Source organism: Leptopilina heterotoma, unplaced genomic scaffold (genome assembly GCF_015476425.1).
Source record: "Leptopilina heterotoma isolate Lh14 unplaced genomic scaffold, ASM1547642v1 Lhet_54, whole genome shotgun sequence".
NCBI lineage: Eukaryota > Metazoa > Arthropoda > Insecta > Hymenoptera > Figitidae > Leptopilina > Leptopilina heterotoma.
This window is the reverse complement of record NW_025111118.1, coordinates 740,681-762,973: the sequence shown is the minus strand read 5'-3', so window position 1 is coordinate 762,973 and position 22,293 is coordinate 740,681. Positions and strand designations below refer to the sequence as shown.

Sequence of the window (22,293 nt, the reverse complement as noted above, 5' to 3'; positions counted from 1 at the left end):
TTTTCTATTCCTATTGTTGACGATAAATTAATCCCAAAAATTACAATAAACCGAAGCGTGAAAATAATAATATTAGTAAAAATTAATTTTTCTCTTTTTATCCTAGTACAAAACTTTAAGAGAAGAAATGTTGGAATTTTTTTATTTAATGCAAAATTTGTCAATTTTAATCGTTAAAGATATATATTTATACATTTTTTTCAGACTATTTTGAGTTTTAAAATGTCACCGGTGGCGTTCAATTTGTGATATCGAAGGGCTTATATTTATGGGTTTGTTGTTGAGCATCATACGATCGATCGTAAATATAAGCTAAAACCTTCAATATATGTATATATATAGAGAGAGAGAGACGTGAGTGTTAAAAGTCAAAATTGACAAGCTGCATATATTGTGTCCATAAAAGATGAAAATGAAAAAATATAAAATTTTTTTTTTTCGTAAATTTCATTTCAACGATATGTGCAATTTTTTTTTTAACAACAATTGATTCTAATTATGTCGAGAAAAACGATTTTTTTATTGGTTATTTTATTTTCTCTTTTTTAATACTCGCTAAAAGCGTGGAATATTCCATTAACATTCCTTAAAAAAATTATTAGAACCTGGGAAATATTCCATCAATATTTCGGAAAAATTAAAATGTTCGAAACTTTGAATTTTATTTTGAAATAATGTAAAAATATTCCATGGCAATAAAGTAGAAACATTCCATTTTTTATTTTTTTATAATAATATAATTTTTATTTCTCTATTTACTAGGAAATTAAATTTTCCTAATTTAATTATAGAAAAATTTTCATAAAGCTTTTAAAAAAAAGGATTATTTTGATATAAAAAAAAAATCTTGAGTATTGTTTCTGTGTGGTCTTGAGAATTGAACGGGGTTAGTTTGTAAAAAAAACACTTGGTCATTGTCTTAGAAATCAAATACTAATCGTCGATTCATTAATCAAAAAAAAAAAAAAAAGAAGTAGAAGATGAAATTGCTATAGTTTTCAAAGACCCTCTAATTCACAATTATTAAATTAAATGTATATGAGGCTAAATTGTAGATTCCAGTGTGTTATATAATGGAGAAATTTTATAGCGAAAAAAAACATTCTATAAAGACAAGGAGAATCTTCATTCTTCGTTTATTCACGCACCTGCCTAACACATCGATGCTGGGATATATCGCAGGTGCACCTGGTCTAGGCCATAAAAGAAACATAAAATGAAAATAGTTTCTGCAGAAAATCTCGCAGGCGAAAAAAAATCACTTGCCTCAAAAGAATCTACCTTCACTCTAATTCTTACACTAAAAGTTCAATTTTTTTTTATTTCTTTTATCCTTTTTTTTAAGTGCTAAATTAATTCGATTTTTATTAGTGATAATTAAAATAAAGAATTGTTGCAATTCAATTAAATGCAAATTAAATTGCAATTAATACAAGAAGATTTTTTTTTATACTAAAAGTTCATTTTCTCTTCAATTTTATTCATTTTAAAGAAAAATTCCCATTTTACTTTTTATGTTAAATTCCTAGAGGATTAGAATTTTTGCAAATAGAAAAAAAATTTTATACTAAAAGATACATTTTTTCTTAAAATTTTCCCGTTTTTATAGATTTAATTGCAATTAATGAAGGACAAATTAAAAATAATAGAAAAAGAATTAAAAACAATTAAAAACGAATTATAAGTAGTAGAAAAAAATTGAAAATAGTAGAAAAAGAATTAAAGGCAATAGAAAAAAAATTAAAAGAAATAAAAGAAATAAAATAATAGAAGAGAAATATAAAGTAAGAAATATAAACTGAAAAAAATAATAATAATAGACTTAAAAAGTATAAAAACTATTAAAAACCAATAGAAAAAATAAAAAATAGTAGAGAAATAATTAAAAACAATATAAAAAGAATGAAATAGAATTAAAAAAATAAGAAAAGGATGAAAATACTAGAGTAAAAATTATAAACAATAAAGAATTTGTAGAATAATAAAGAATAATAAAAGACAGTAAAGAAAAAATTCAAAACAGAAAAATCTACAAAAAAGTACAAGAAACCATAAAATAATTTAAGAATCCAATAGAGAAAAATAAAAAAAAAAGCAGAGAAAAAATTCGAAACAATTAATACAAAATGATTTGTAATTAAAAGTTAAGTTTTTTTAATTCTCTCTCTTGTAAGGAATTTAATTACAATTGATAAAAGAAAAATAAAAAATAGTAGGAAAAATTTAAAAACAATTAAAAAAAATTAAAAGTGAAAACAATTTTAAAATAATAGAAAAACTAATAAAAATTAATAGAAAAAAAATTAATAATGGTAGAGAAATAATGAGAAATAATAGTAAAATTATTAAATACAATAGAAAAATATTTAAACAATAGAAAAATATTTTAACAATAGAAAAATATTTTAACAATAAGAAAGAAATAAAAAACAGCAGAAAAAAATTAGAAACAATAGAAAAAGAATTGAATTCTGTATAAAAAAAGTAAAACAATAAAAAAATAAGTAAAAACAATAGAAAAACTAATAAAAACCATTTAAGAACATTACAAAACAGTGGAAAAATACTTTTAAATTGAAGAAAAATAGAAAATAATAAAGAAAATTTAAAACAATAAAAAGAAGTAGTAAAGACAAATAAAAAAAAGTAGAAAAAAAATTTGAATAGAAGAAAAATAGAAAACAGTTCGAGAAACTTAAAACAATAAAAAGAAACTAGTAAAGAAAAATAAAAAAAGAATGAGAGAAAAAATTCGTAAAGAATTTAATTACAACTGATTAAAAATAATTAAAAATAATTAAAAATAATAGAAAAATATTTTAAAACATGTAAAAAAATTAAAAGTGAAAACAATTTTAAAATAATAGAAAACCTATATAAAAAATCAATAGAAAAAAGTTAATAATAGTATAGAGAAATAATTGCAAACAATAGTAAAATAATTAAATACAATAGAAAAATATTTAAACAATAAGAAAGGAATAAAAAACAATAGAGAAAAAATTATAAACAATAGAAAAACTATTGAATACTGAAGAAAAAAATTTAAAAAATAGAAAAAAATAGAAAAAATTAAAACAATAGAAAAATAAGTAAAACCAATAGAAAAAGTAATAAAAACCATTTGAGAAGAATACAATACAATAAAAAAAAACTTTCAAATTGAAGAAAAATAGAAAACAATAAAAAAAAATTTAAAATAATAAAAAGAAGTAGTAAAGAAAAATAAAAAAAGTAGAAAAAAAATTTAGATAGAAGAAAAATAGAAAACAGTTCAAAAAACTTAAAACAATAAATAAAAATAGTAAAGAAAAATAAAAAAAAGCAGAGAAAAAATTCGAAGCAATTAATTCGAAAAAATTTTTTACACTATAAGTCAAATTCTTTTTTTAATTTCATCCTATATTGAAGGCAAAAGTAATTAAATGTTTCTTTATGATATTTAATATCTAGAGGATTAAAATTTTTGCAATTAAATAAAATTTCGCAATTAATAAGAAAAATTTTTAAAAAAAATACAATACGAAAATAATATACAAAAGAAAGAAAAATTATTTAAAAAAGCCCAAAAATACAAAAAAAACGTATTTAAAGTTTACGATATCATTTTAATTATATTCTAAATATTGTAATTTAGCACAAAATGTTTTAATTCAATAAAACGTTATTTTTGTATAAAGAAACAAATTTATTGCTGCAACAATTTTTTTTCTTTCAATTTGTTTTGGTTTAAGTAAGATTTGAAAGATGTGTAATTTTCTAAATGGAGTCAAGAAATACCATCACGATACATAGTGCTATGTAAAAATTGTTGTGAATGCTTTTTGATTCTCTTTCGCTTTCTCTGCGGTTTTAGAAAAAAAAAAACGGTAAAAACAAATATTATTTAACACAAGTTTACGAAATAATGAAACTGTGTTGTTTGCAGTGACGAGACACGATGTTACGTATTTTGTGAATGGTTTTGCGTGGAATAGCCTCTAGTCTCTATAGAGATAACGGGCTCTTCACAAAATCACAAAGCAATCACTCTGCTCTTCGCGCACAACACAATGCAAAAGTAACAATGTGTATTGTATCCGGTTCATATTGGTTTACCAATTAATCGAGACTTCGGTTTATCGAAAATATTGTATTTTACGTTATATATTTATATATTTTTTATATTTATTTCCAATTTTTTATTATTTACTTTCTATTTTTTATTATTTTTTTTTATTTTTTATTTCCAATTTTTTATTTTCTATTATTTATTTACCGTTTTTTTTTATTGTTTATTTTCTATTTCTATTTTTCTTCTTCTGTATTTTTATTTTTATTTCATTTTTTTCAAACGAAATAGATTGTAATTACATTTCTATATAACTAACAGAATTTCATCTTGATATCACGATCATGAAAAAAATTTTTGTTTCAATCCACATTTTTTTTTCTATAAAAATAAATTTTAATTGAAAAAATTTAACTTCGGGGAAGAAAAACTTTAAATTATTTTCTTTTTCCAATCCCCCATTTGTTTTATAACGAAATATTTTTTTTTCCAAGTGTTTTTAATTACTTATTTTTTATATTTTATTCGAAAAAAAATCTATTATCACATTACGATGAAAAAAAATAATTTTTTTTGTCCTTGAAAACAAATTCCCATAGCGAAATTTTTAGGATAATTATATGTAATAAGAGGAAAAAAGAATATAATTTTGTATTTCTGATCAAACGGTGTGTGTTTAATTTTTTATACACATAAAGAAACAAGTGAAATCATTTTTAATATTATGAAGAAACGCAGAAATTTACCTCAATTTAGTCATTAGTTCCACTCGTGAGTTCATTTTTATAAAAAGAAATATTGATTTGTTTTATCGAATATAAGTGTATATATATACGAGAGATAATTGATAATCTTTCAATATCGTGACTAATAATAACCTAGACATTAACACACATAAAGTGTTTCACTCGCACGATTATTTCGAAATCATTATTTATTATTATAAATATATATATGACTCAGGTCAGGAATTCAATTATTATTTATATATATATGTGGAATTTAGTCTACAATGGAATTACAAAATATTTCAGAATTTCGTAATTTGTTTTATGTGAATAGTAATTCACTTTTAATAAAGTGATTGTAGAAAATGAAAATCGATTCATAAAGTAGGGAATAATAATTAAGTGGAATTAAAGACAATAGGAAAAAAATTAAGAAATAAATTTAAATGGAAGTATAATAAATTTAGTAAATTTAAATAAAAATTTAAAAATTAAGTAAATTTAATTAATTTTAATAAAAATTTGATAAATTTTATCAGAAAAAGTTAAAGACGATAAAACAAAAAATAATGGTAGAAAAAATTAAATTAAAAACCGATAAAGAAAATTGAAATCGATGCAAAAAAAAATTAAGGGAGAGAAAAAACTTAAAAGCAGTGAAGAAATAATTTCAAACAATAGAAAAATGGAAAACTGTATGTAGAGAGACAATTAAAAGCAATAGAAGAATTATTAAAAAGAATTAAAAACAAGAGAAAAAAAAATTAAAGCAAAAAAATAAAATGAAAAACGCAGAAGAAATTAAAAAACAAAAAATTTTACAGCAATAGATAAAAAATTATAAAAATTCAAAGTAAATTAAGAATAATAGATAAAAATTTTAATTAATAAGGGAAAAATTAAAAATAATAAAAAAAATCAAAACAATTGACAAAAGAATTAAAAGTAATAGAAAAATTACTAAGAACAATAGAAAAAGAATTAAAAAGAATAGAAGAAAATTAAAAAAGAAAGAAAAGTACAAAACAGAGCAAAACTACTTAAAACAATAGAAAAAAAACCAAGTAGAAAAAATGAAAAAACAGTAAAAAATGAATAAGAATCAATAGAAAAAATTGAAACAATAAGAAAAAAATTAAAACACGCGAGAGAAAAAATAACAAACAATAAAAAAATTATAGAACAATAGAAAAAAAATAAAAACCAGTAGAGAAAATTAGAAATTAGTAGAAAGTAAATTAGATACAAATAGAAAAAATTGAAACAATAGAAAAGGAATAAAAAACATTTTAAAAAAATTGCGATCAATAAAAAAAAATTGCAGAACAATAAAAAAAGTATAAAAATTTACAAAAATTTAAAACAAAAAAAAATTAATATAGTTGAAAAATAATAAATAATAATAGAATAAAAAGTATTAAAAATAGGAGAAAAATGTAAAAAAGGACAGACAATTAAAAACAAATGAAAAAAATAACAAAAACCATTTGAAAGAAATAAAAAACAATAGATGAAAAATTAGAAGCAATAGAAAAAGAATAAAATATAGTAGATGAAAAATTAAAAACAATAGAAAAATAATTAAAACCAATAGAAAAACTAGTTAACAACCATTTGAAAGAAATAAAGAACTGTACAGAAAAAATTAAAAACAATAGAAAACGAATTAAATGGAGTAGAAAAAAATTAAAACAATATTCTATTTGTCAATTACAAATTTTAATTGAAAATGAAATTGAAACTTTTTGAATTTTCAAAAAATAAAGGGAAAAATTGTACTCAAAAAAATATTCTGTTTACATTTATTTACGAATTTCTTTAATTGCGAAATTATTCGAAAACATCAATAACTATTTTTTAAATAAATATTTAAATATTATTTTTCCGTAAGAATTAGGAATTTCAAAAAATTCAAATTCAAATCTTTTTAAATTCAATAACTTATTAGAATATTTTTATAAAACATGAAGATAGCGATTGCTCCGAGTCGAAGACTCGGAGTGATCGATTTCTTCATGTTTTATAATAATTAAAGATGACCGAGTGATAAAATCATTGAATATTATTACAGTAAATTTTTCAAAATTTTTTTTATCATTTTGAATTAATTATTATTTTTTACAATTTTTTAATTATTTTTTATGAAAATAATTGAATTCATTAAAAAAAAATTTATTATTTATAAAAATAATTGAATTATTGCGAAGGAATTTATACAATTTGTAAATAATTGAATTCCTGAGAAATTTTTATTATTTATGAAAATATTTAAATGCTTGGGTACTATTTTTGGGAATTTGAAATTGATTTGAAAATAATTGAACTTTGGAGAAGAATTTTGTTATTTATAAAGATAATTTAGATTTTGACGAGAATATTTTTTAAATTTGAAAGATAATTGAATTTTATGAGAAGAATTTTATCACTCTTGAAAATAATTGAATTTCTGCAATTATTTGTAATTTTTCCAAAATTGGATTTTGCTAGTGTTTTCAACAATAATGTGAATTACAAATTTTGAAATTCTATTATTTTTAAAATTGCTAATTTCACCCTAAAAAGTCAGCCGCGCGCTTTAGCTCGCGAATTGTTGCTATAAAATAAATAAATAAATAAATCGATTATAAATTAAAGACAACAGAAAAAAAATGAAGAATAGAACAAAAACATAAAATAGTACCAAAACAATAGAAGAGGAATGAAGTACAATAAAAACAATTTTAAAGAAGAAAAAAAATGAAAAAAAGTGTAGAAAAAATTACTAACAATAGAAAAAAAAAATTAAAAGTAATAGAGAAAAGAAAGAAGAAAGTAAAAAAAAAAATAAAAAAAACAATAGAAACAAAATGAAAATTAAAACAAAAAGAAATTAAAGAAAAAATGCAACGCAAGATATTTTTTTTTTTTTTTTTTGAGAAATGCTATTCATTAGTGAGATTAACATCTGAAAGAATAATTTATATTTCGCTAAAGGGGGGAAAAGAAGATATAGGGGTGATATATTGTTCATCAAGATGTCGCGCAGAAGAAAGCGACATTTGTGAAGATCATTGCGAGACATTAACGGTTTGCAGAGTAGAAGGAAAGTGGCTGTAATTGTGACAATAATTCTCATGCGCTAACACGTGGTGCCGTGTGATTCCTCCTCTCTTAATCCCCTCGTTATCCAACTAAAACGGAAATATACCCTATGCCCTCTACTCAAGCACGAGAAGAAATTCTCTCTCTCTCTCTCTCTCTCTCTCTCTCTCTCTCTTGGCTTTTATTTTATTTAAAAAAAATTAATTAGTAGTTAATTTAATTTAGCTTTATCAAAAATTAAAAAAATTATTTTCTAGAAATAAAATTAAAAATTTTTTTCTTCTTTTTGCAAAAATTGCAGATTTTTAAAAAAATTCTTTGGTTATTTATTAAAATTAATAAGTTTAATAATTTAATTTATTATTCTCTAATTAATTTAATATTAATTATTTATTTAATATTATATTATAATATAATAATATAATAAATATATAATATAATATAATATATTTAATATTTATTATTTATTTAATTAAAAGGAAAAGAAATACTTAAAAATACTTTTAAAAAATACTAAAACTATACGAATATAATAATCAATGCGAAGAATAAAATAATAAAATCTTTGAAATTGAAGAAAGGAAATTCTTTTTCTTTTCTGAAAATTTGTGTTAAACGATTAGTGATTTGTTATAAAAAAGAAAAACGTTTATATTTGAGAGTTTTCGTTTTATTAACTCAGCACTCAAAAAGACAATCGAGATATTCAATTAAATGCTGCTTGGAAAATCTACATTTTACGACTCTATAATTTAGTCGATACGGAAACACTTAAGTACTTAGCAACAGTATTTGTTTTATAATTAAAAGCCCTTCAAGAAGTTCTGCAAATCGATACTTGTTTATTCAACTGTATTCTACAATAAAGTTTCAACTCATTTTCTCCACTAAATTTAATTAAATAACCGTGATCACAGTTTGCGCCTCGCCTTTCTTCGCTCTTCTTTTTCATTTTGTTTTTGAAAAGGTTGAATATTATTTTGCGAAAGTTTTTTTCTATTGTTAAAAGGGTTCTTCCTTTTGCAAATTTTTTTTTCTTTTTTATGTTTTTTTCTTTAAATATTTTTGAAATTAATATTTCTTTTCTCTTAATATTTTGCTTTTCGATGTGTATTTTAAAAAAAATATTTTTTTCTTCTTTCAATTTTTTTCTTTTTGATATTTTTTTTCTTTCAATATTTTTCTTCTTTTAATATTTTTCTCTTCTTTCAATATTTTTTTGTTTGATATTTTTCTTCTTTTAATATTTTTCTATAACATAAAGAAATCAATCACTTCGACTGGGAGCTATCGATTTCTTTATGTTTTATAATAATTAAAAATGGCAAATTTATAAAATCATTATTTTATATTATAAGAATATTGTAGGTACTTTTTCAAAATTATTTTCATCATTTCAATTCAATTATTATTTTTAAGAATTTTTCACTAAAAATTTTCAAAAAAGTTTTTCTACAATTTTCAAAATCCATTTATTTACAATATTCAATTTTACAATTTTAAATTATTCGTAAATTCTTCAATTAAAAATATATTAAAAAATAAAAACTTCAAATAATATTAAAAAAAAAATTCAATTACTGTTTCAAAAAAATTAACTTCAAAATTCAATTATTTCTAAAAACTCACCCTATATTACTTTTCATATTCAATTATTATCTAAAATTTTAACTGAAATTCATTTTTAATTCAATTTTTATTAGGAAATTCTACTAGAATTCAATTATTTAAATACAAAAATAAATAATTTATTGAACAATTGAATGTTTCTTGAAATTGAATTCTCATAAAGAACTTTATTAACAATTTTTTAAATAATTGAATTTGTTTGACGAATTTAAAAAAAATTTTTAATAATAATTACATTTATCGAGGAATTTGATTAAAATTTCATAATTAAAATTCTGCAGTAAGTTTTATTATTTATGAAAATAATTGAATTCCTAAAAAGAATTTCATTATCTACGAAAGTAATTGAATCCCTGTAAAAATGTTATTATTTATAAAAATAATTGAATTTTATATTGCGAAGAAACATATGGAAAATTTGTTAATAATTGAATTTCTGTGAAATTTTTATTATTTTATGAAAATAAAAGATATAGAAAATCAGTAACTTCAGGAAAATTTTTGAAAATAATTGAATTTCGGAGAAGAATTTTTGAAATTTTTGAAAATAATTCAAATTTTGCCAAGAATTTTATTAAAATTTTTGAAAATAATTGAATTTTGGAGAAGAATTTTTGAAATTTTTGAAAATAATTGAAATTTTGCAAAGGATTTTATTAAAATTTATGAAAATAATTGAATTTTGGAGAAGAATTTTTGAAATTTTTGAAAATAATTGAAATTTTGCAAAGGATTTTATTAAAATTTTTGAAAATAATTGAATTTTGGAGAAAAATTTTTGAAATTTTTGAAAATAATTGAAATTTTGCAAAGGATTTTATTAAAATTTATGAAAATAATTGAATTTTGGAGAAGAATTTTTGAAATTTTTGAAAATAATTGAAATTTTGCAAAGGATTTTATTAAAATTTTTGAAAATAATTGAATTTTGGAGAAAAATTTTTGAAATTTTTGAAAATAATTGAAATTTTGCAAAGGATTTTATTAAAATTTTTGAAAATAATTGAATTTTGGAGAAGAATTTTTGAAATTTTTGAAAATAATTGAAATTTTGCAAAGAATTTTATTAAAATATTTGAGAATAATTGAATTTTGGAGAAGAATTTTTATTATTAATAAAGATAATTGAAATTTTGCCAAGAATTTTATTAAAATTTTTGAAAATAATTGAATTTCGGAGAAGAATTTTATTATTTATAAAGATAATTGAAATTTTGCCAAGAATTTTATTAACATTTTTGAAAATAATTGTAATTTTGTCAAGAATTTTATTAAAATTTTTTGAAAATAATTGAATTTCGGAGAAGAATTTCATTATTTATGAAGATAATTGAAATTTTGACGAAAATTTTTGAACATAATTTGATTTCTGAAAAGAATTTTATTACTTTTGAAATTAATTGAATTATGCAATCATTTGTAATTTCTCTAAAAATTTTCCAAACTATATCGTACAATTTACGAACTTTTTGTTCTTTTTTAATCAAATTACGGATTTTATGGACCTTTCTTAAAAAAACTGACTTTTACGAACTTGAAACAAATTTATATATTTTTCAAAAATATTTTTCTTTTTTTTAGTTTTTTAATTTTACAAAAAGGTTTAATTTTCTCAAAAAGAAGATTTATTTTTTCTTTATATTTAATATTTTTCTTCTGTAAAGAAATTTCTTTTTAATATTTTTCTTTTTTTTAATTTTTACTTTTAAAGACATATTTACTATTTTTGAAAAGAAGATTTATTTTTTCCTTTTATTTTCCAATAATTCTTTAATTATTACACACGGAATTTTTATAGAGATTGAAATTTGAAATTCCATAATATTGCCCAGGATATTTCCATGGAATTTCTATTTAATTTTAATTGAACCAAATTTTTTTAAGCTGAACCAAATAAAATTTATTTTAAGCAAAGAAAATTGACATATTCGAACCGAATAAAATTTATTTGAACGAAATTAAATTTACTCGAACCGAATAAAATTTATTTGAAGCAAATAAAATTTATTTGAAGCAAATAAAATTTAATTAAAGCAAATAAAATTTAATTGATGCAAATAAAATTTAATTGAAGCAAATAAAATTTATTTGAAGCAAATAAAATTTACTTGAACCAAATAAAATTTATTCGAAGTAAACAAAATTCACATATTTGAACCGAATAAAATTTACTTGAACCAAATACGAATAATTTACCAGTCTCGGAATCAAAAATATTTTTTTCTTTCTCAATTTTTTCTGTCTGCAAAAATAATTTCCCCCCTGAAGTAAAATCACTGCACCTAAATGTATCAATTTTTTTTATCCCCTCATCATCACAAATCACAAGGCTGAAAATTTTTTCTCACTCGCAACAAAAAGACAAAAATAAAAAAAAAACAAAAGAGAACCTGGTGGATAATCGAGGAAGGTACAAATTTGACAAGAAAGGTGGATCATCAAGGTTGACAGCTACCGTTTTCGCATTCGCGGTCCTTTCGCATTAACAGTAAATAATTTTTTTGACCCTCCCCCCCCTCCCTCTCTCATTTATATCATACAAATTATACACACACATAAAGTCTTTCAAGTGAATAAAAATCTCCGTAGCTTAATATCGCTGCTGCAACATTATAATAATTTCGAGAACGACTATACATACGTTGAAAATAACAGACTCATATATTCAGGACCGGGCAACAACTCCACATTGGCGGGCCTCAACGGATGACCTGTTGCCAGTCATCGTTGATAATGACCGTTTGTTGCGTGCACATTGCTTTCGCTCATCCTAATAACCACCGTTATTAACAGTCGCCTGAAAGCCGCGTCGTGCAAAATAGGGAGGAGACAAGTCAAAATTTTCGACAAGAGAGAGAGAGAAGGGAGTACGAAATCATTGTTACTGTGCTGTCATTAATTTCAAATTAATTCAACCCGAATCCAATTACATGAATACAAATACACAAAAGCACACACGTATATATACGTATACTTGAAATATTTACTTCACTATTATGACAAAAAAAAAAAAAAAAATTGTGTTGGGAAAGAAAATAAAAAGGAAGTATAGTCATCACCAAATTATACTTATCAATCAAGATGATGACTTTATTAATTAGTGCGGGGAAGAAAAAATTAATGTGTACAAAATTAGTAAATTGTACCCATTGAAATTTTGATCCTAATTTTAAATTATACAATGGAATTTAATTTAATTTTAATTCTTTCGATGTTATAGAAATTTTTCGTTCTAAATTCTTGTATTTTGTATATTTACTGAATTAAAAATTATAATTCTATGGGAAAATTTGTCGGGATTTTCGTGGAAAATACTTTAATTTTCACGATAATTTTTGTATTGGAAATTAATTTATTCTACTCAAAATTCACTATTTTTTTTTGGGAATATTTTTTGAAAGCCATAAAAATTTTAACAATTTTTCAAAACTTGTGACTTTAAAGGGAGAAAAATTTAATAAAATTAAAAAGAACCTAAAAATTCACTTTCACTTTCACCAAAACTAAAATTATTCTTCTTATCACTTACACTTTTATCTTCACGAAAAATAAAATCCATTTTTTTCTCACTTACTATTATGTTTTTATTTTTTTTTTAAACTAAAATTATTATTTACTTTCAGTTTCACTTTTACAAAAAGTAAAATCAATTTTTTTTTTCACTTACACTCACATTTTTACGGAAACTAAAAATTTTTTTTTTCAACGCTTTATACACTTTCACTCTCATGAAAAGTTCAATTGATTTTTTTTCACTTTAACGAGAACTAAAATTATTCCTTTTATCACTTACACTTTCACTTTCACGATAAGAAAAAATATTATTTACTTTCACTAACACTCTCACTTAATTTTTCATCGAAACAAATTTTTTTAAATCTTAATAAAGATTAAAGTAACTTAAGAACGAAACAGAAATTTTGAAAACAGTAAATTTTGCAAATTAACAAAATTATTTTATAGATAATTGAAAATTAAAGTTTAAATTTTTAATCACTAGCTTTTGAATTAATTGAAATAATCTCTATGGAAATTCCATGGAAAAAACTGAAATTTTCCAGACAATTTCTATATATTGAGAATTAATTAATTCAATATTTTTTGAGGGGGATTTTTTATTGTAAGACAAGTAGGATTTTTTTAAAAATTGTAATTTTGCAAAAAACAGTTGAAGAAATAAAACTACAAATTAATTAAAAAAAACTAAAATTTCTCACTTTCACCAAAAGTAAAATTCATTTTTTTCACTTACACTTTTACTTTAACTTTTACTATAACTAAAATTAATTTTTTTATCACTTTCACTTTCACGAAAATCAAAATTAATTTTTTTTCTCTTTCGCCAAAACTAATATTAATTATTTTTATTTTTTTACTTTAAGGGAAGGATTCGACAATATTTTTAAAAATATCAAGAAAATAATTTAAAGAATCCATAAAATTGTTTTTATATTAATATTTTGAGAGGATTTCAATGGTGATAAAATAAAATCAGTTAGAAAATTTTTTTTCACTCCTTTTTGAATTTTTATTTGTTTAAAATATTAGTAAATTATTGAAATCCACATGTGTCATTTAGTAGAAAATATGTTTTTGTATTCACAAATAAATTGTTGAATAAAAAAATTGATTTTTACTATTTTCGAAGCATTTTTTTAAAAAAAACATTGTTTTTCGATTGAAAATTCTAGAAAATATAATTTTTATTTAGATTTTTATTTAAAAATTCTTTTACATATTTTTTAAACTAATTTCATATTATAATTTTTTTTATAAAAAATAAAAAATATATAAAATTATATTTGAATCCTGATTTTAAATTAGAAAAATTAAACAAAATTAATTTTCAGCTAAGAAGAGAGTTCTTTTTCTAAAACAAAAATGCTTCATAAATAGTAAAAATCAATATTAAATTCGACAATTTTTTATATGGATACAAAAACATATTTTCTATAAAATTACGATTGCATTTCAAAATCTACGAATTTTTAAAAAAAATAAAAATTCAAAAAAGGTCAAAATATTTCCTGATCACTAAAGTCCTCTCAAAAAAATTAATTTTATTGTTAGTGAGAGTGGAAGTGATGCGATATTAATTTCACTTTTTGGAAATTAATTAAATTAATTAAAAACTATTTTAATTATTAATTAATTGACATCTAAACTAATTTTATTATTAATTAATTAATACCTAAACTAATTTTATTATTAATTAATTAATACCTAAACTGATTTTATTATTAATTAATTTTATTGTTAGTTAGAGTAGAAGTGGAATAAAATTAATTTTATTTTTGGTAAAGGCGAAAATAAATTTGTGAGTGAAGGTGAAAGTGATACGACATTAATTTTATTTTTAGTGAGAGTGAGAATGTAAGTGAAAAAAAATTTAATTTTAGTGCAAGATAAAAGTGAGAGTGCAAGTGAAACAAAAATTAATTTGAGTTTTGATGCAAGTAAAAGTGAGAGTGTAAGCGAAAAAAAATAAATTTTTTTTTGTTAAAAGTGAAAGTGAGAGTGAGAGTGGACTTTTTACTAATTAACGTAAAAAAATTATCCATACCATAAAAATTCTTTTCCAAAAAAAATAATTAAATACACCACTATTTCAAAAGTTCTTTTTTTCATTAAATTAAAATGAAAAAGAAGAAACAGCTTGCCAGGTGGAATATAAATTAATTTCAAGAAACAAGTCATTTGTGTGTACTTAAAAATGTATCTTTTTGAAATAAATGTATCTCGAGGTTGGTGTTAATAGTGCATTTTTTTCCACCAAGACGATGCAAAGGAGAGTGCTTTTTAGATAATAAACACGTCACCCTCATTCGTGATCTTCGTGCGCGTTTGGCTTTTCGTGTCCATAAAAAGATGCGAGCATATAATTTTTTTTTTTTTCTACTTTTTCGAGGAAGCGCGAATTTTTAATTTATTCACCTGTCTCAAAAAGTGAGAAGATATCTCTTACCTCGAGGTTAAAATGTAGAGTTTTTTTTTCAAAATTTTTTTATTTCTTTTTATTTGAAGATGAACGTACACCAAAGAAGGGAAGATTCACGGGATGATATTTCTTCGGGTAAGATTGCCTTGTGGACGTAAACCTTTACACGCCTTTCACCGATTAGACCCGAAGAGAGAAAATTAATTAATTTCCCTGTTCGTCAGTAAATCCATGCAAGTGAAGATTTAGAATTCACTAATTCCTCTCTATCTCTAGTTTCAACATTCTCCATTATTATACACTCAGAGGGGAGAAATAAATTTTTTTTTTAAATTAATTATTTTTGTAGAATTTCTTGAATAAAAATAGATAATAATTTAATTTTAATTAATTTAATAATGGAAAATAATGGAAACAAAATTTTAACGAATTTTTATTTATTATTTTATTGTTAATTTATTCTTTAAGTAGATGAATTTTATCATTTTTTATTTCTTATATTTTTAAATTAATTTCATTTAAATTTTGTTTGTCTTTTAAATTATTCGAATTTTTAAACTCATTCAATTTTTTTATTTCAAACGTTTTTAAATTAAAATTTCTTTAATTATGTCCCTGAAGTTTTGAACGTTTAAATAAACGAAATTTATTTTTTATTCAAATATTTTCGAAAGATACTCAACTAAAATGAAAAAAAAGTAAATTAAATATTTATTTAGTTATAAAAATTAATTTTTTAACACAAAATAATTTTTACAATAACATACAAATTAAAAAAAAGTGACAAAAAATATCGTCTTTCATATATGAACGTTCAAAACTTTTTTGACAAAACAGAACAAATATATTTTTATACTTTTTTTTAGTTTTCAAAAATTTTGAATTAAATTTTCTATTTCGAAAATTGCCAATGAATAAAAAAAGAAGTCTAGGATCGAAATAGTACTTGTAGAGTGAAGTGAAATTAAATTTAGTCTAATGGAAATTTTTAAAATAAATTTCTCATCTGTTGTATTTTAAAAATCTAAATTGTCGCAAAAATTTATAAAGATTGGATATTGAAATTGAAAGATCTAGTCTAGAATTAAATTCGTTAAATAATAAATTAAGTAAAGTCACTGTCTACGAATATCCATTATTTACTACGAGACAAAATTTAATTATCTATCAGTTTCTGATATTTGAAATAAAAATCAATTTAAAAAAATGATAGAATTTATAAAACGATTTTCTAAAAAAAGGACATTTGATAAAATATAAAATTAAAACTGTCTGCAAGAAAATTTTACATTTTGTAAGGAAATTAACAATCAATGAAATAGAAAAATGTGATTCGAATAAATAAATAATAAGAAGAATGTGAAATAAAGGGAAAATTTACGGTTTTATTTTTAAGTAAATGGGTCAAGAATTAAAAAAACTTTAAAATTGGTAAGAATTAAAAATTATCAAACTCAAAAATGGTAGAAAATTAAAAATTTTATTGTCAGGTATAAAAAATTTGACAAAAATATTGTAAAAAATTTTTTAAAAATTTAAAATTATCAAAAATAGAAAATTGTGAAAAATTGAAAATTGTTAAGAATCAAAAATTGTAAAAATCAAAAAATGTAAACAATTGAAATTTGTTAAAGAGTAAAAAATTGACAAAAAAAATTATAAGTTATTAAAAATTGTAAAAATTCCAAAACTGTTAAGAATCAAAATTAGTAAAAAATTTTATAAAAAAATTCACAAAAAAAATTGGAAGAAATAAAAGATTGAAAAAATTCCAAAACTGTCAAGAATGAAAAATAGAAGGAAATGGAATTTTGAAAGAAATCAAAAGAAGTAGTTAATTAAAAATTGCCAAGAATAAAAAATTGACTAAAAAATTTGTAAAAAATAAAAATTTGACAAGAAAATTAAAAATATAAAATTCTTAAATTCAAAAATGATAAACAATTAAAAATTAGCAAAGAATAAAAAATTGACAAAAAAAAATTGTAAGAAATTAAAAAATAAAAAAAATCTAAAACTTTTAAGAATAAAAAACAGAAGGAAATGAAATTTTGAAAGAAATCAAAACTGGTAGAAAATTAAAAATTGTCAAGAATAAAAAATTGACAAAAATAATTGTAAGAAATTAAAAATTCAAAAAATTTCGAAAACTTTTAAGAATAAAAAATTCAAGGAAATGAAATTTTGAAAGAAATCAAAACTGGTAGAAAATTAAAAATTGTTAAAGAATAAAATATTAACAAAAAAAATTGTAAGATGTTAAAAATTGTAAAAATTCCAAAAACTGTTAAGAATCAAAAATAGTAAAAAAATTTCAAAGTATAAAAAATTGACAAAAAAAATTGTAACAAATTAAAGATTAAAAAAATTACAAAACTGTCAAGATTAAAAAAAAGAAGGAAATGGAATTTTGAAAGAAATCAAAAGTAGTAGATAATTAAAAATTGACAAGAATAAAAGATTGACCAAAAAAATTGTAAAAAATAAAAAAATTGACAAAAAAATTAAAAATCAAATATTTTTAAATTAAAAAATGGTAAACAATTAAAAATTGTCAAAGAATAAAAAATTGACAAACAAAAAATGTAAGAAATTAAAAATTGAAAAAATTTCAAAACTTTTAAGAATAAAAAAATAGAAGTAAATGAAATTTTCAAATAAATTAAAACTGGTAGAAAATTAAAAATTGTCAAGAATAAAAAATTGGAAAAAATAAAAAATTGACAAAAAAATTTAAAATAAAAAAGTTTTAAATTCATAAATGGTAAACAATGAAAAATTGTAAAGATTAAAAAATTGACAAAATAAGGAATTAAAAAAATTGCAAAAACTGTTAAAAATAAAAAGTAGAATGAAATAAAATTTGTAAGAAATTAAAAATGGTAAAAAATTAAAAACTCTGTCAAGAATAAAAAATTGCCAAAGAAATTGTAAAAAAAACTCCAAAACTGTTAAGATTCAAAAATTGAAGGAAGAATTGCAAGAAATAAAAAATTGTCAAGAATAAAAAATCAAAAGAGATAAAAAATTTTAAAAAATCGAAAACGGCAAAGAATCAAAAATTGACTAAAATGAAAAAAGGCCAAAAATTAAAAATTCCAAAAAAGTAAATTTAACGATGAATTAAATTCGAAAATTAAAAAAAGTGAAAAGTACACTATATTTTTAAAATCTTTTTTTAAGATTTTTTGTAAAAAAAAAATGTAAAAAATGTTTGTAAAAATGTATTACTGCTATTTTTAGTACAAAATTTATTGATCTAATTATTATCTACACACGTCTAGTGATCGACTATCATGAATATCCAGTAGTTAAGTTCCTCGAGTTTACACCTCGTTGAACAGTCATCATTGTCAACTAAATTCTACCTACACCATTATAAATATGGCGCCAAAAGACTTTTAAACACCAACACAACACTCGGGATTTTGCAATTTGAATTACAAAAATTATCCTCTCCGTTTTTTTTTCTCACATTATCCTATACTGTTAAATTCTCTTTATCACATTGCGGATAAAATTTATTATGATTGATAAACATAGAGAAAAAAACTAAAAAGCAAAGAGAGAAAAGAAGAAGGAAAGAAAAAACAATTCAAGAAAACGACTCATGCAAACCGGTCATAATATTATCATTAAACACGATTAATGATGTAGTTTTAAAGAGCCAATAGTTTCTTGTTTTATCATTATTAAGCGATACGATAAATGCATTTTGCGTGTGCCAGTTAGTATAATTATTTCTTTACTTGTTTTCAAATGTGTTTGACATTATATTTATTGTTAAATGCAAATTGATGTGTATAGTAACAATTATTTTTAGAATTTTTCTTTTTTTTTTGTTGGTAGCATTTAATTTAGTGTAAGAGTGTAAATATTTTCAAATTGCCTGCCTGATAACTTTTGTTGATTTTGTTCTCTAAACGAATAATAAAAAAAAACGAAAAAAGGACAACAAAAAGAAGGCAAAAAATATTTCTTCTATTTCAAAATTGTGTAACGTATTTTTAATTATTTGTTATTTAGTATTTATTTTCTATTTATTTATTTTTCATTTTATTTTATTATTATTTAGTATATAAAAAAATTTTCTCTATATTTTATATATAACTCTCTACTATATAAAAACATTTCTGCGCCGCTGCAGAGTCAGGAGTTTCTAAACCCCCCACCCCTCCCAAGGGGCCGTTACATTACGTTCCTCCGTAAGGGACGTTAAGTTATTTCAAAATTTCAACCTTTTGGTTCAATTTTTATTAATTACTTATTAGCACTATTATTGAATGATACTTGTTAAAAATAATAATTAATTAATTATTAATCTAATTATTAATAAAAAATAATTATTTTTAATTTTTTTCGAAACCTGACTCAAAATTATAATAAAATTTTAATTTAAAGAAGAAATAAATAAATTATCATTATTTTTACTGATTGTATAATGAAATGCGCGCCTGTTGGATTACAAATATTATTTATATTATTAATAGTAATAATAATAATTTACAATAATAATAATAATAATTTATCATTATTACTGATTATGTAAAGTAATACATGATTGTTGCAAGTTTGGAGTGAAACTTGTTTGCATTGATTCGAATAAAATAATTTTTCTCCACGAGTGACGTGAAGTGGACGCATAAAATGATAAATTGACTAGAAAGTTCACATTATAACACGTGACAAAATAAAAGAAGAAAATAAATCCCAAAAAAAGTGTCATAATTATAAAAGTGACTTACATTTTTTTTTTAAAGTGCCTGCATTAATTTTTGAATCCATACGCAATGAAGTATTTCTCTCTGCGTTCAAAGAAGTGAAATTCTCCTGTAACAAAAATTAAATAAATTCATTAATCTCTTGAGAAAAGAAAAAATTGGAAAACAAATTTTAGTTTACACGAAAAAAAAAGACAACAATCTAAGTTCATACAAAACAAAAAATAATTTAAGTTTATGACAATTTGAATTATAAAATAATTTTAGTTTATACAGAAAAAGAATATTTTGTTTGTTTAATTTATTTTTCGAATTAAATTATTTAAAAAAATATAGTTTTTTCGAAAGAAATATTTTTTTTTTCGAAAAAATACATTTTATCAAAAAAAAAATTACTTTTCTGTTAAAAAAGAATATATTTTGTCAATAAAAAATTACTTTTTGTCAAGGAAAATATTATTTATTTAAATATATAAATATTTTTTTATAATTTTTCTGTTTGAAAAAAATATATTTTGTCAAAAAAAATTACTTTATAGAAAAAAAATTAGAAAACATAAAAACATAAAAAACATAAAAACATAAAAAACATAAAAACATAAAAAAACAATTTAAGTTCATAACGATTTAAAATAAAAAAATAATTTTAGTTTAAACAGAACAAAATAGAAAAGAAGTTATGTTTACAGAAAAAAAATAAAAAAATCTAATATCATACAAAAAGAATTTAAGTTTATAGAAAAAAAAATAAAAAAATCTAATATCATACAAAAAAAATTTAAGTTTATAACAATTAAAATTAGAAAAAATTTTAGTTTATACAGAAAAAATAGAAAGGAATGTAAGTTTAAAGAAAAAAAAAATTAGAAAACAATTTAAGTTCATAAAAAAAAAATTTACGTTCATAACAATTTAAATTAGAAAATAATTTTAGTTTATAAAGAAAAAGAATTTACGGTTTTATTTTTAAGTTAATGGGTCAATAATTAAAAAAACTTGAAATTTGGTAAGAATTAAAAATTATAAAACTCAAAAATGATAGAAAATGAAAAATTTTATTGTCAGGTATAAAAAAATTGACAAAAATATTGTAAAAAATTTTTAAAAAATTTTAAATTCAAGAATAAAAAATTGTGAAAAATTGAAAATTGTAAAGAATAGAAAATTAACAAAATAAAACTGTAAAGAATAAAAAATTGAAAAACTCCCAAAACTGGTAAGAATCAAAAATAGTAAAAAATTAAAAATTGTCAAATAATAGATAATTGACAAAAAAAAATTGTAAGAAATTAAAAAATTGAAAAAATTCCAAAACTTTTAAGAATAAAAAATAGAAGGAAATGAAATTTTGAGAGAAATCAAAACTGGTAGAAAATTTAAATTAAAAAATAATTTTAGTTTAAACAGAACAAAATAGAAAAGAAGTTAAGTTTATAGAAAAAAAATTAGAAAAAAATCGAAGATCATACAAAAAAAATTTAAGTTTATAACAATTTAAATAAGAAAATAATTTTAATCTATACAAAAAAAATAGAAAAGAAGTTAAGTTTATAGAAAAAAAAAAATAAAAAAAATCTAAGATCATACAAAAAACATTTAAGTTTATAACAATTTAATTTAGAAACAAATAGAAAGGAATGTAAGTTTAATAGTAAAAAAATTAGAAAACAATTTAAGTTCATAACAATTTAAATTAGAAAATAATTTTAGTTTATACAGAAAAAACTAGAAAAGAATCTAACTTTATAGAAAACAAGAAAACGATATCAGTTTATAAAAAAAAATATAAGTTTTCTTTTGCAAATAATTGTTGCAAGAGGATAAATAAAAGAAAAAAATTGAGAAAAAATCAATTTAAATGAATGAATTACATATTATTTTTGTATGTAGTCAAATGCGATGATGGGACAACAATTTTTTTCTTCTCTCTCTTTCTCTCCTTGTTTTATATATATATACAATAAGAAAGCTGAGGACATTGATCTTTGATCGTAGAACGCGAACGATCCACTTGCGAATCGCGGAACCTTTTATATATATATATATATATACAGAGGAGGGACGAATTCCACAGGTACGAGATTTATTTGCCGAATAAATGTTGAGGAGATATTTTTAATGGTCGACAATAGTGGTTCGATAGTC

The 22,293-nt window shown here is 20.6% G+C and overlaps 1 protein-coding gene across 1 annotated transcript in view; it reads right to left on the bottom strand.

Moving 5' to 3' along the window:
• The window catches only part of LOC122508409 (latrophilin Cirl-like), a 664,372-nt gene extending 644,126 nt beyond the window's left edge, over positions 1-20,246 (bottom strand). Inside the window, exon 1 of the mRNA XM_043621720.1 lies at positions 20,173-20,246. The gene's annotated coding sequence lies outside the window, so the exon portion shown is untranslated. The remainder of the gene's footprint in view (positions 1-20,172) is intronic.
• Between the last annotated feature and the right edge of the window lie 2,047 nt (positions 20,247-22,293).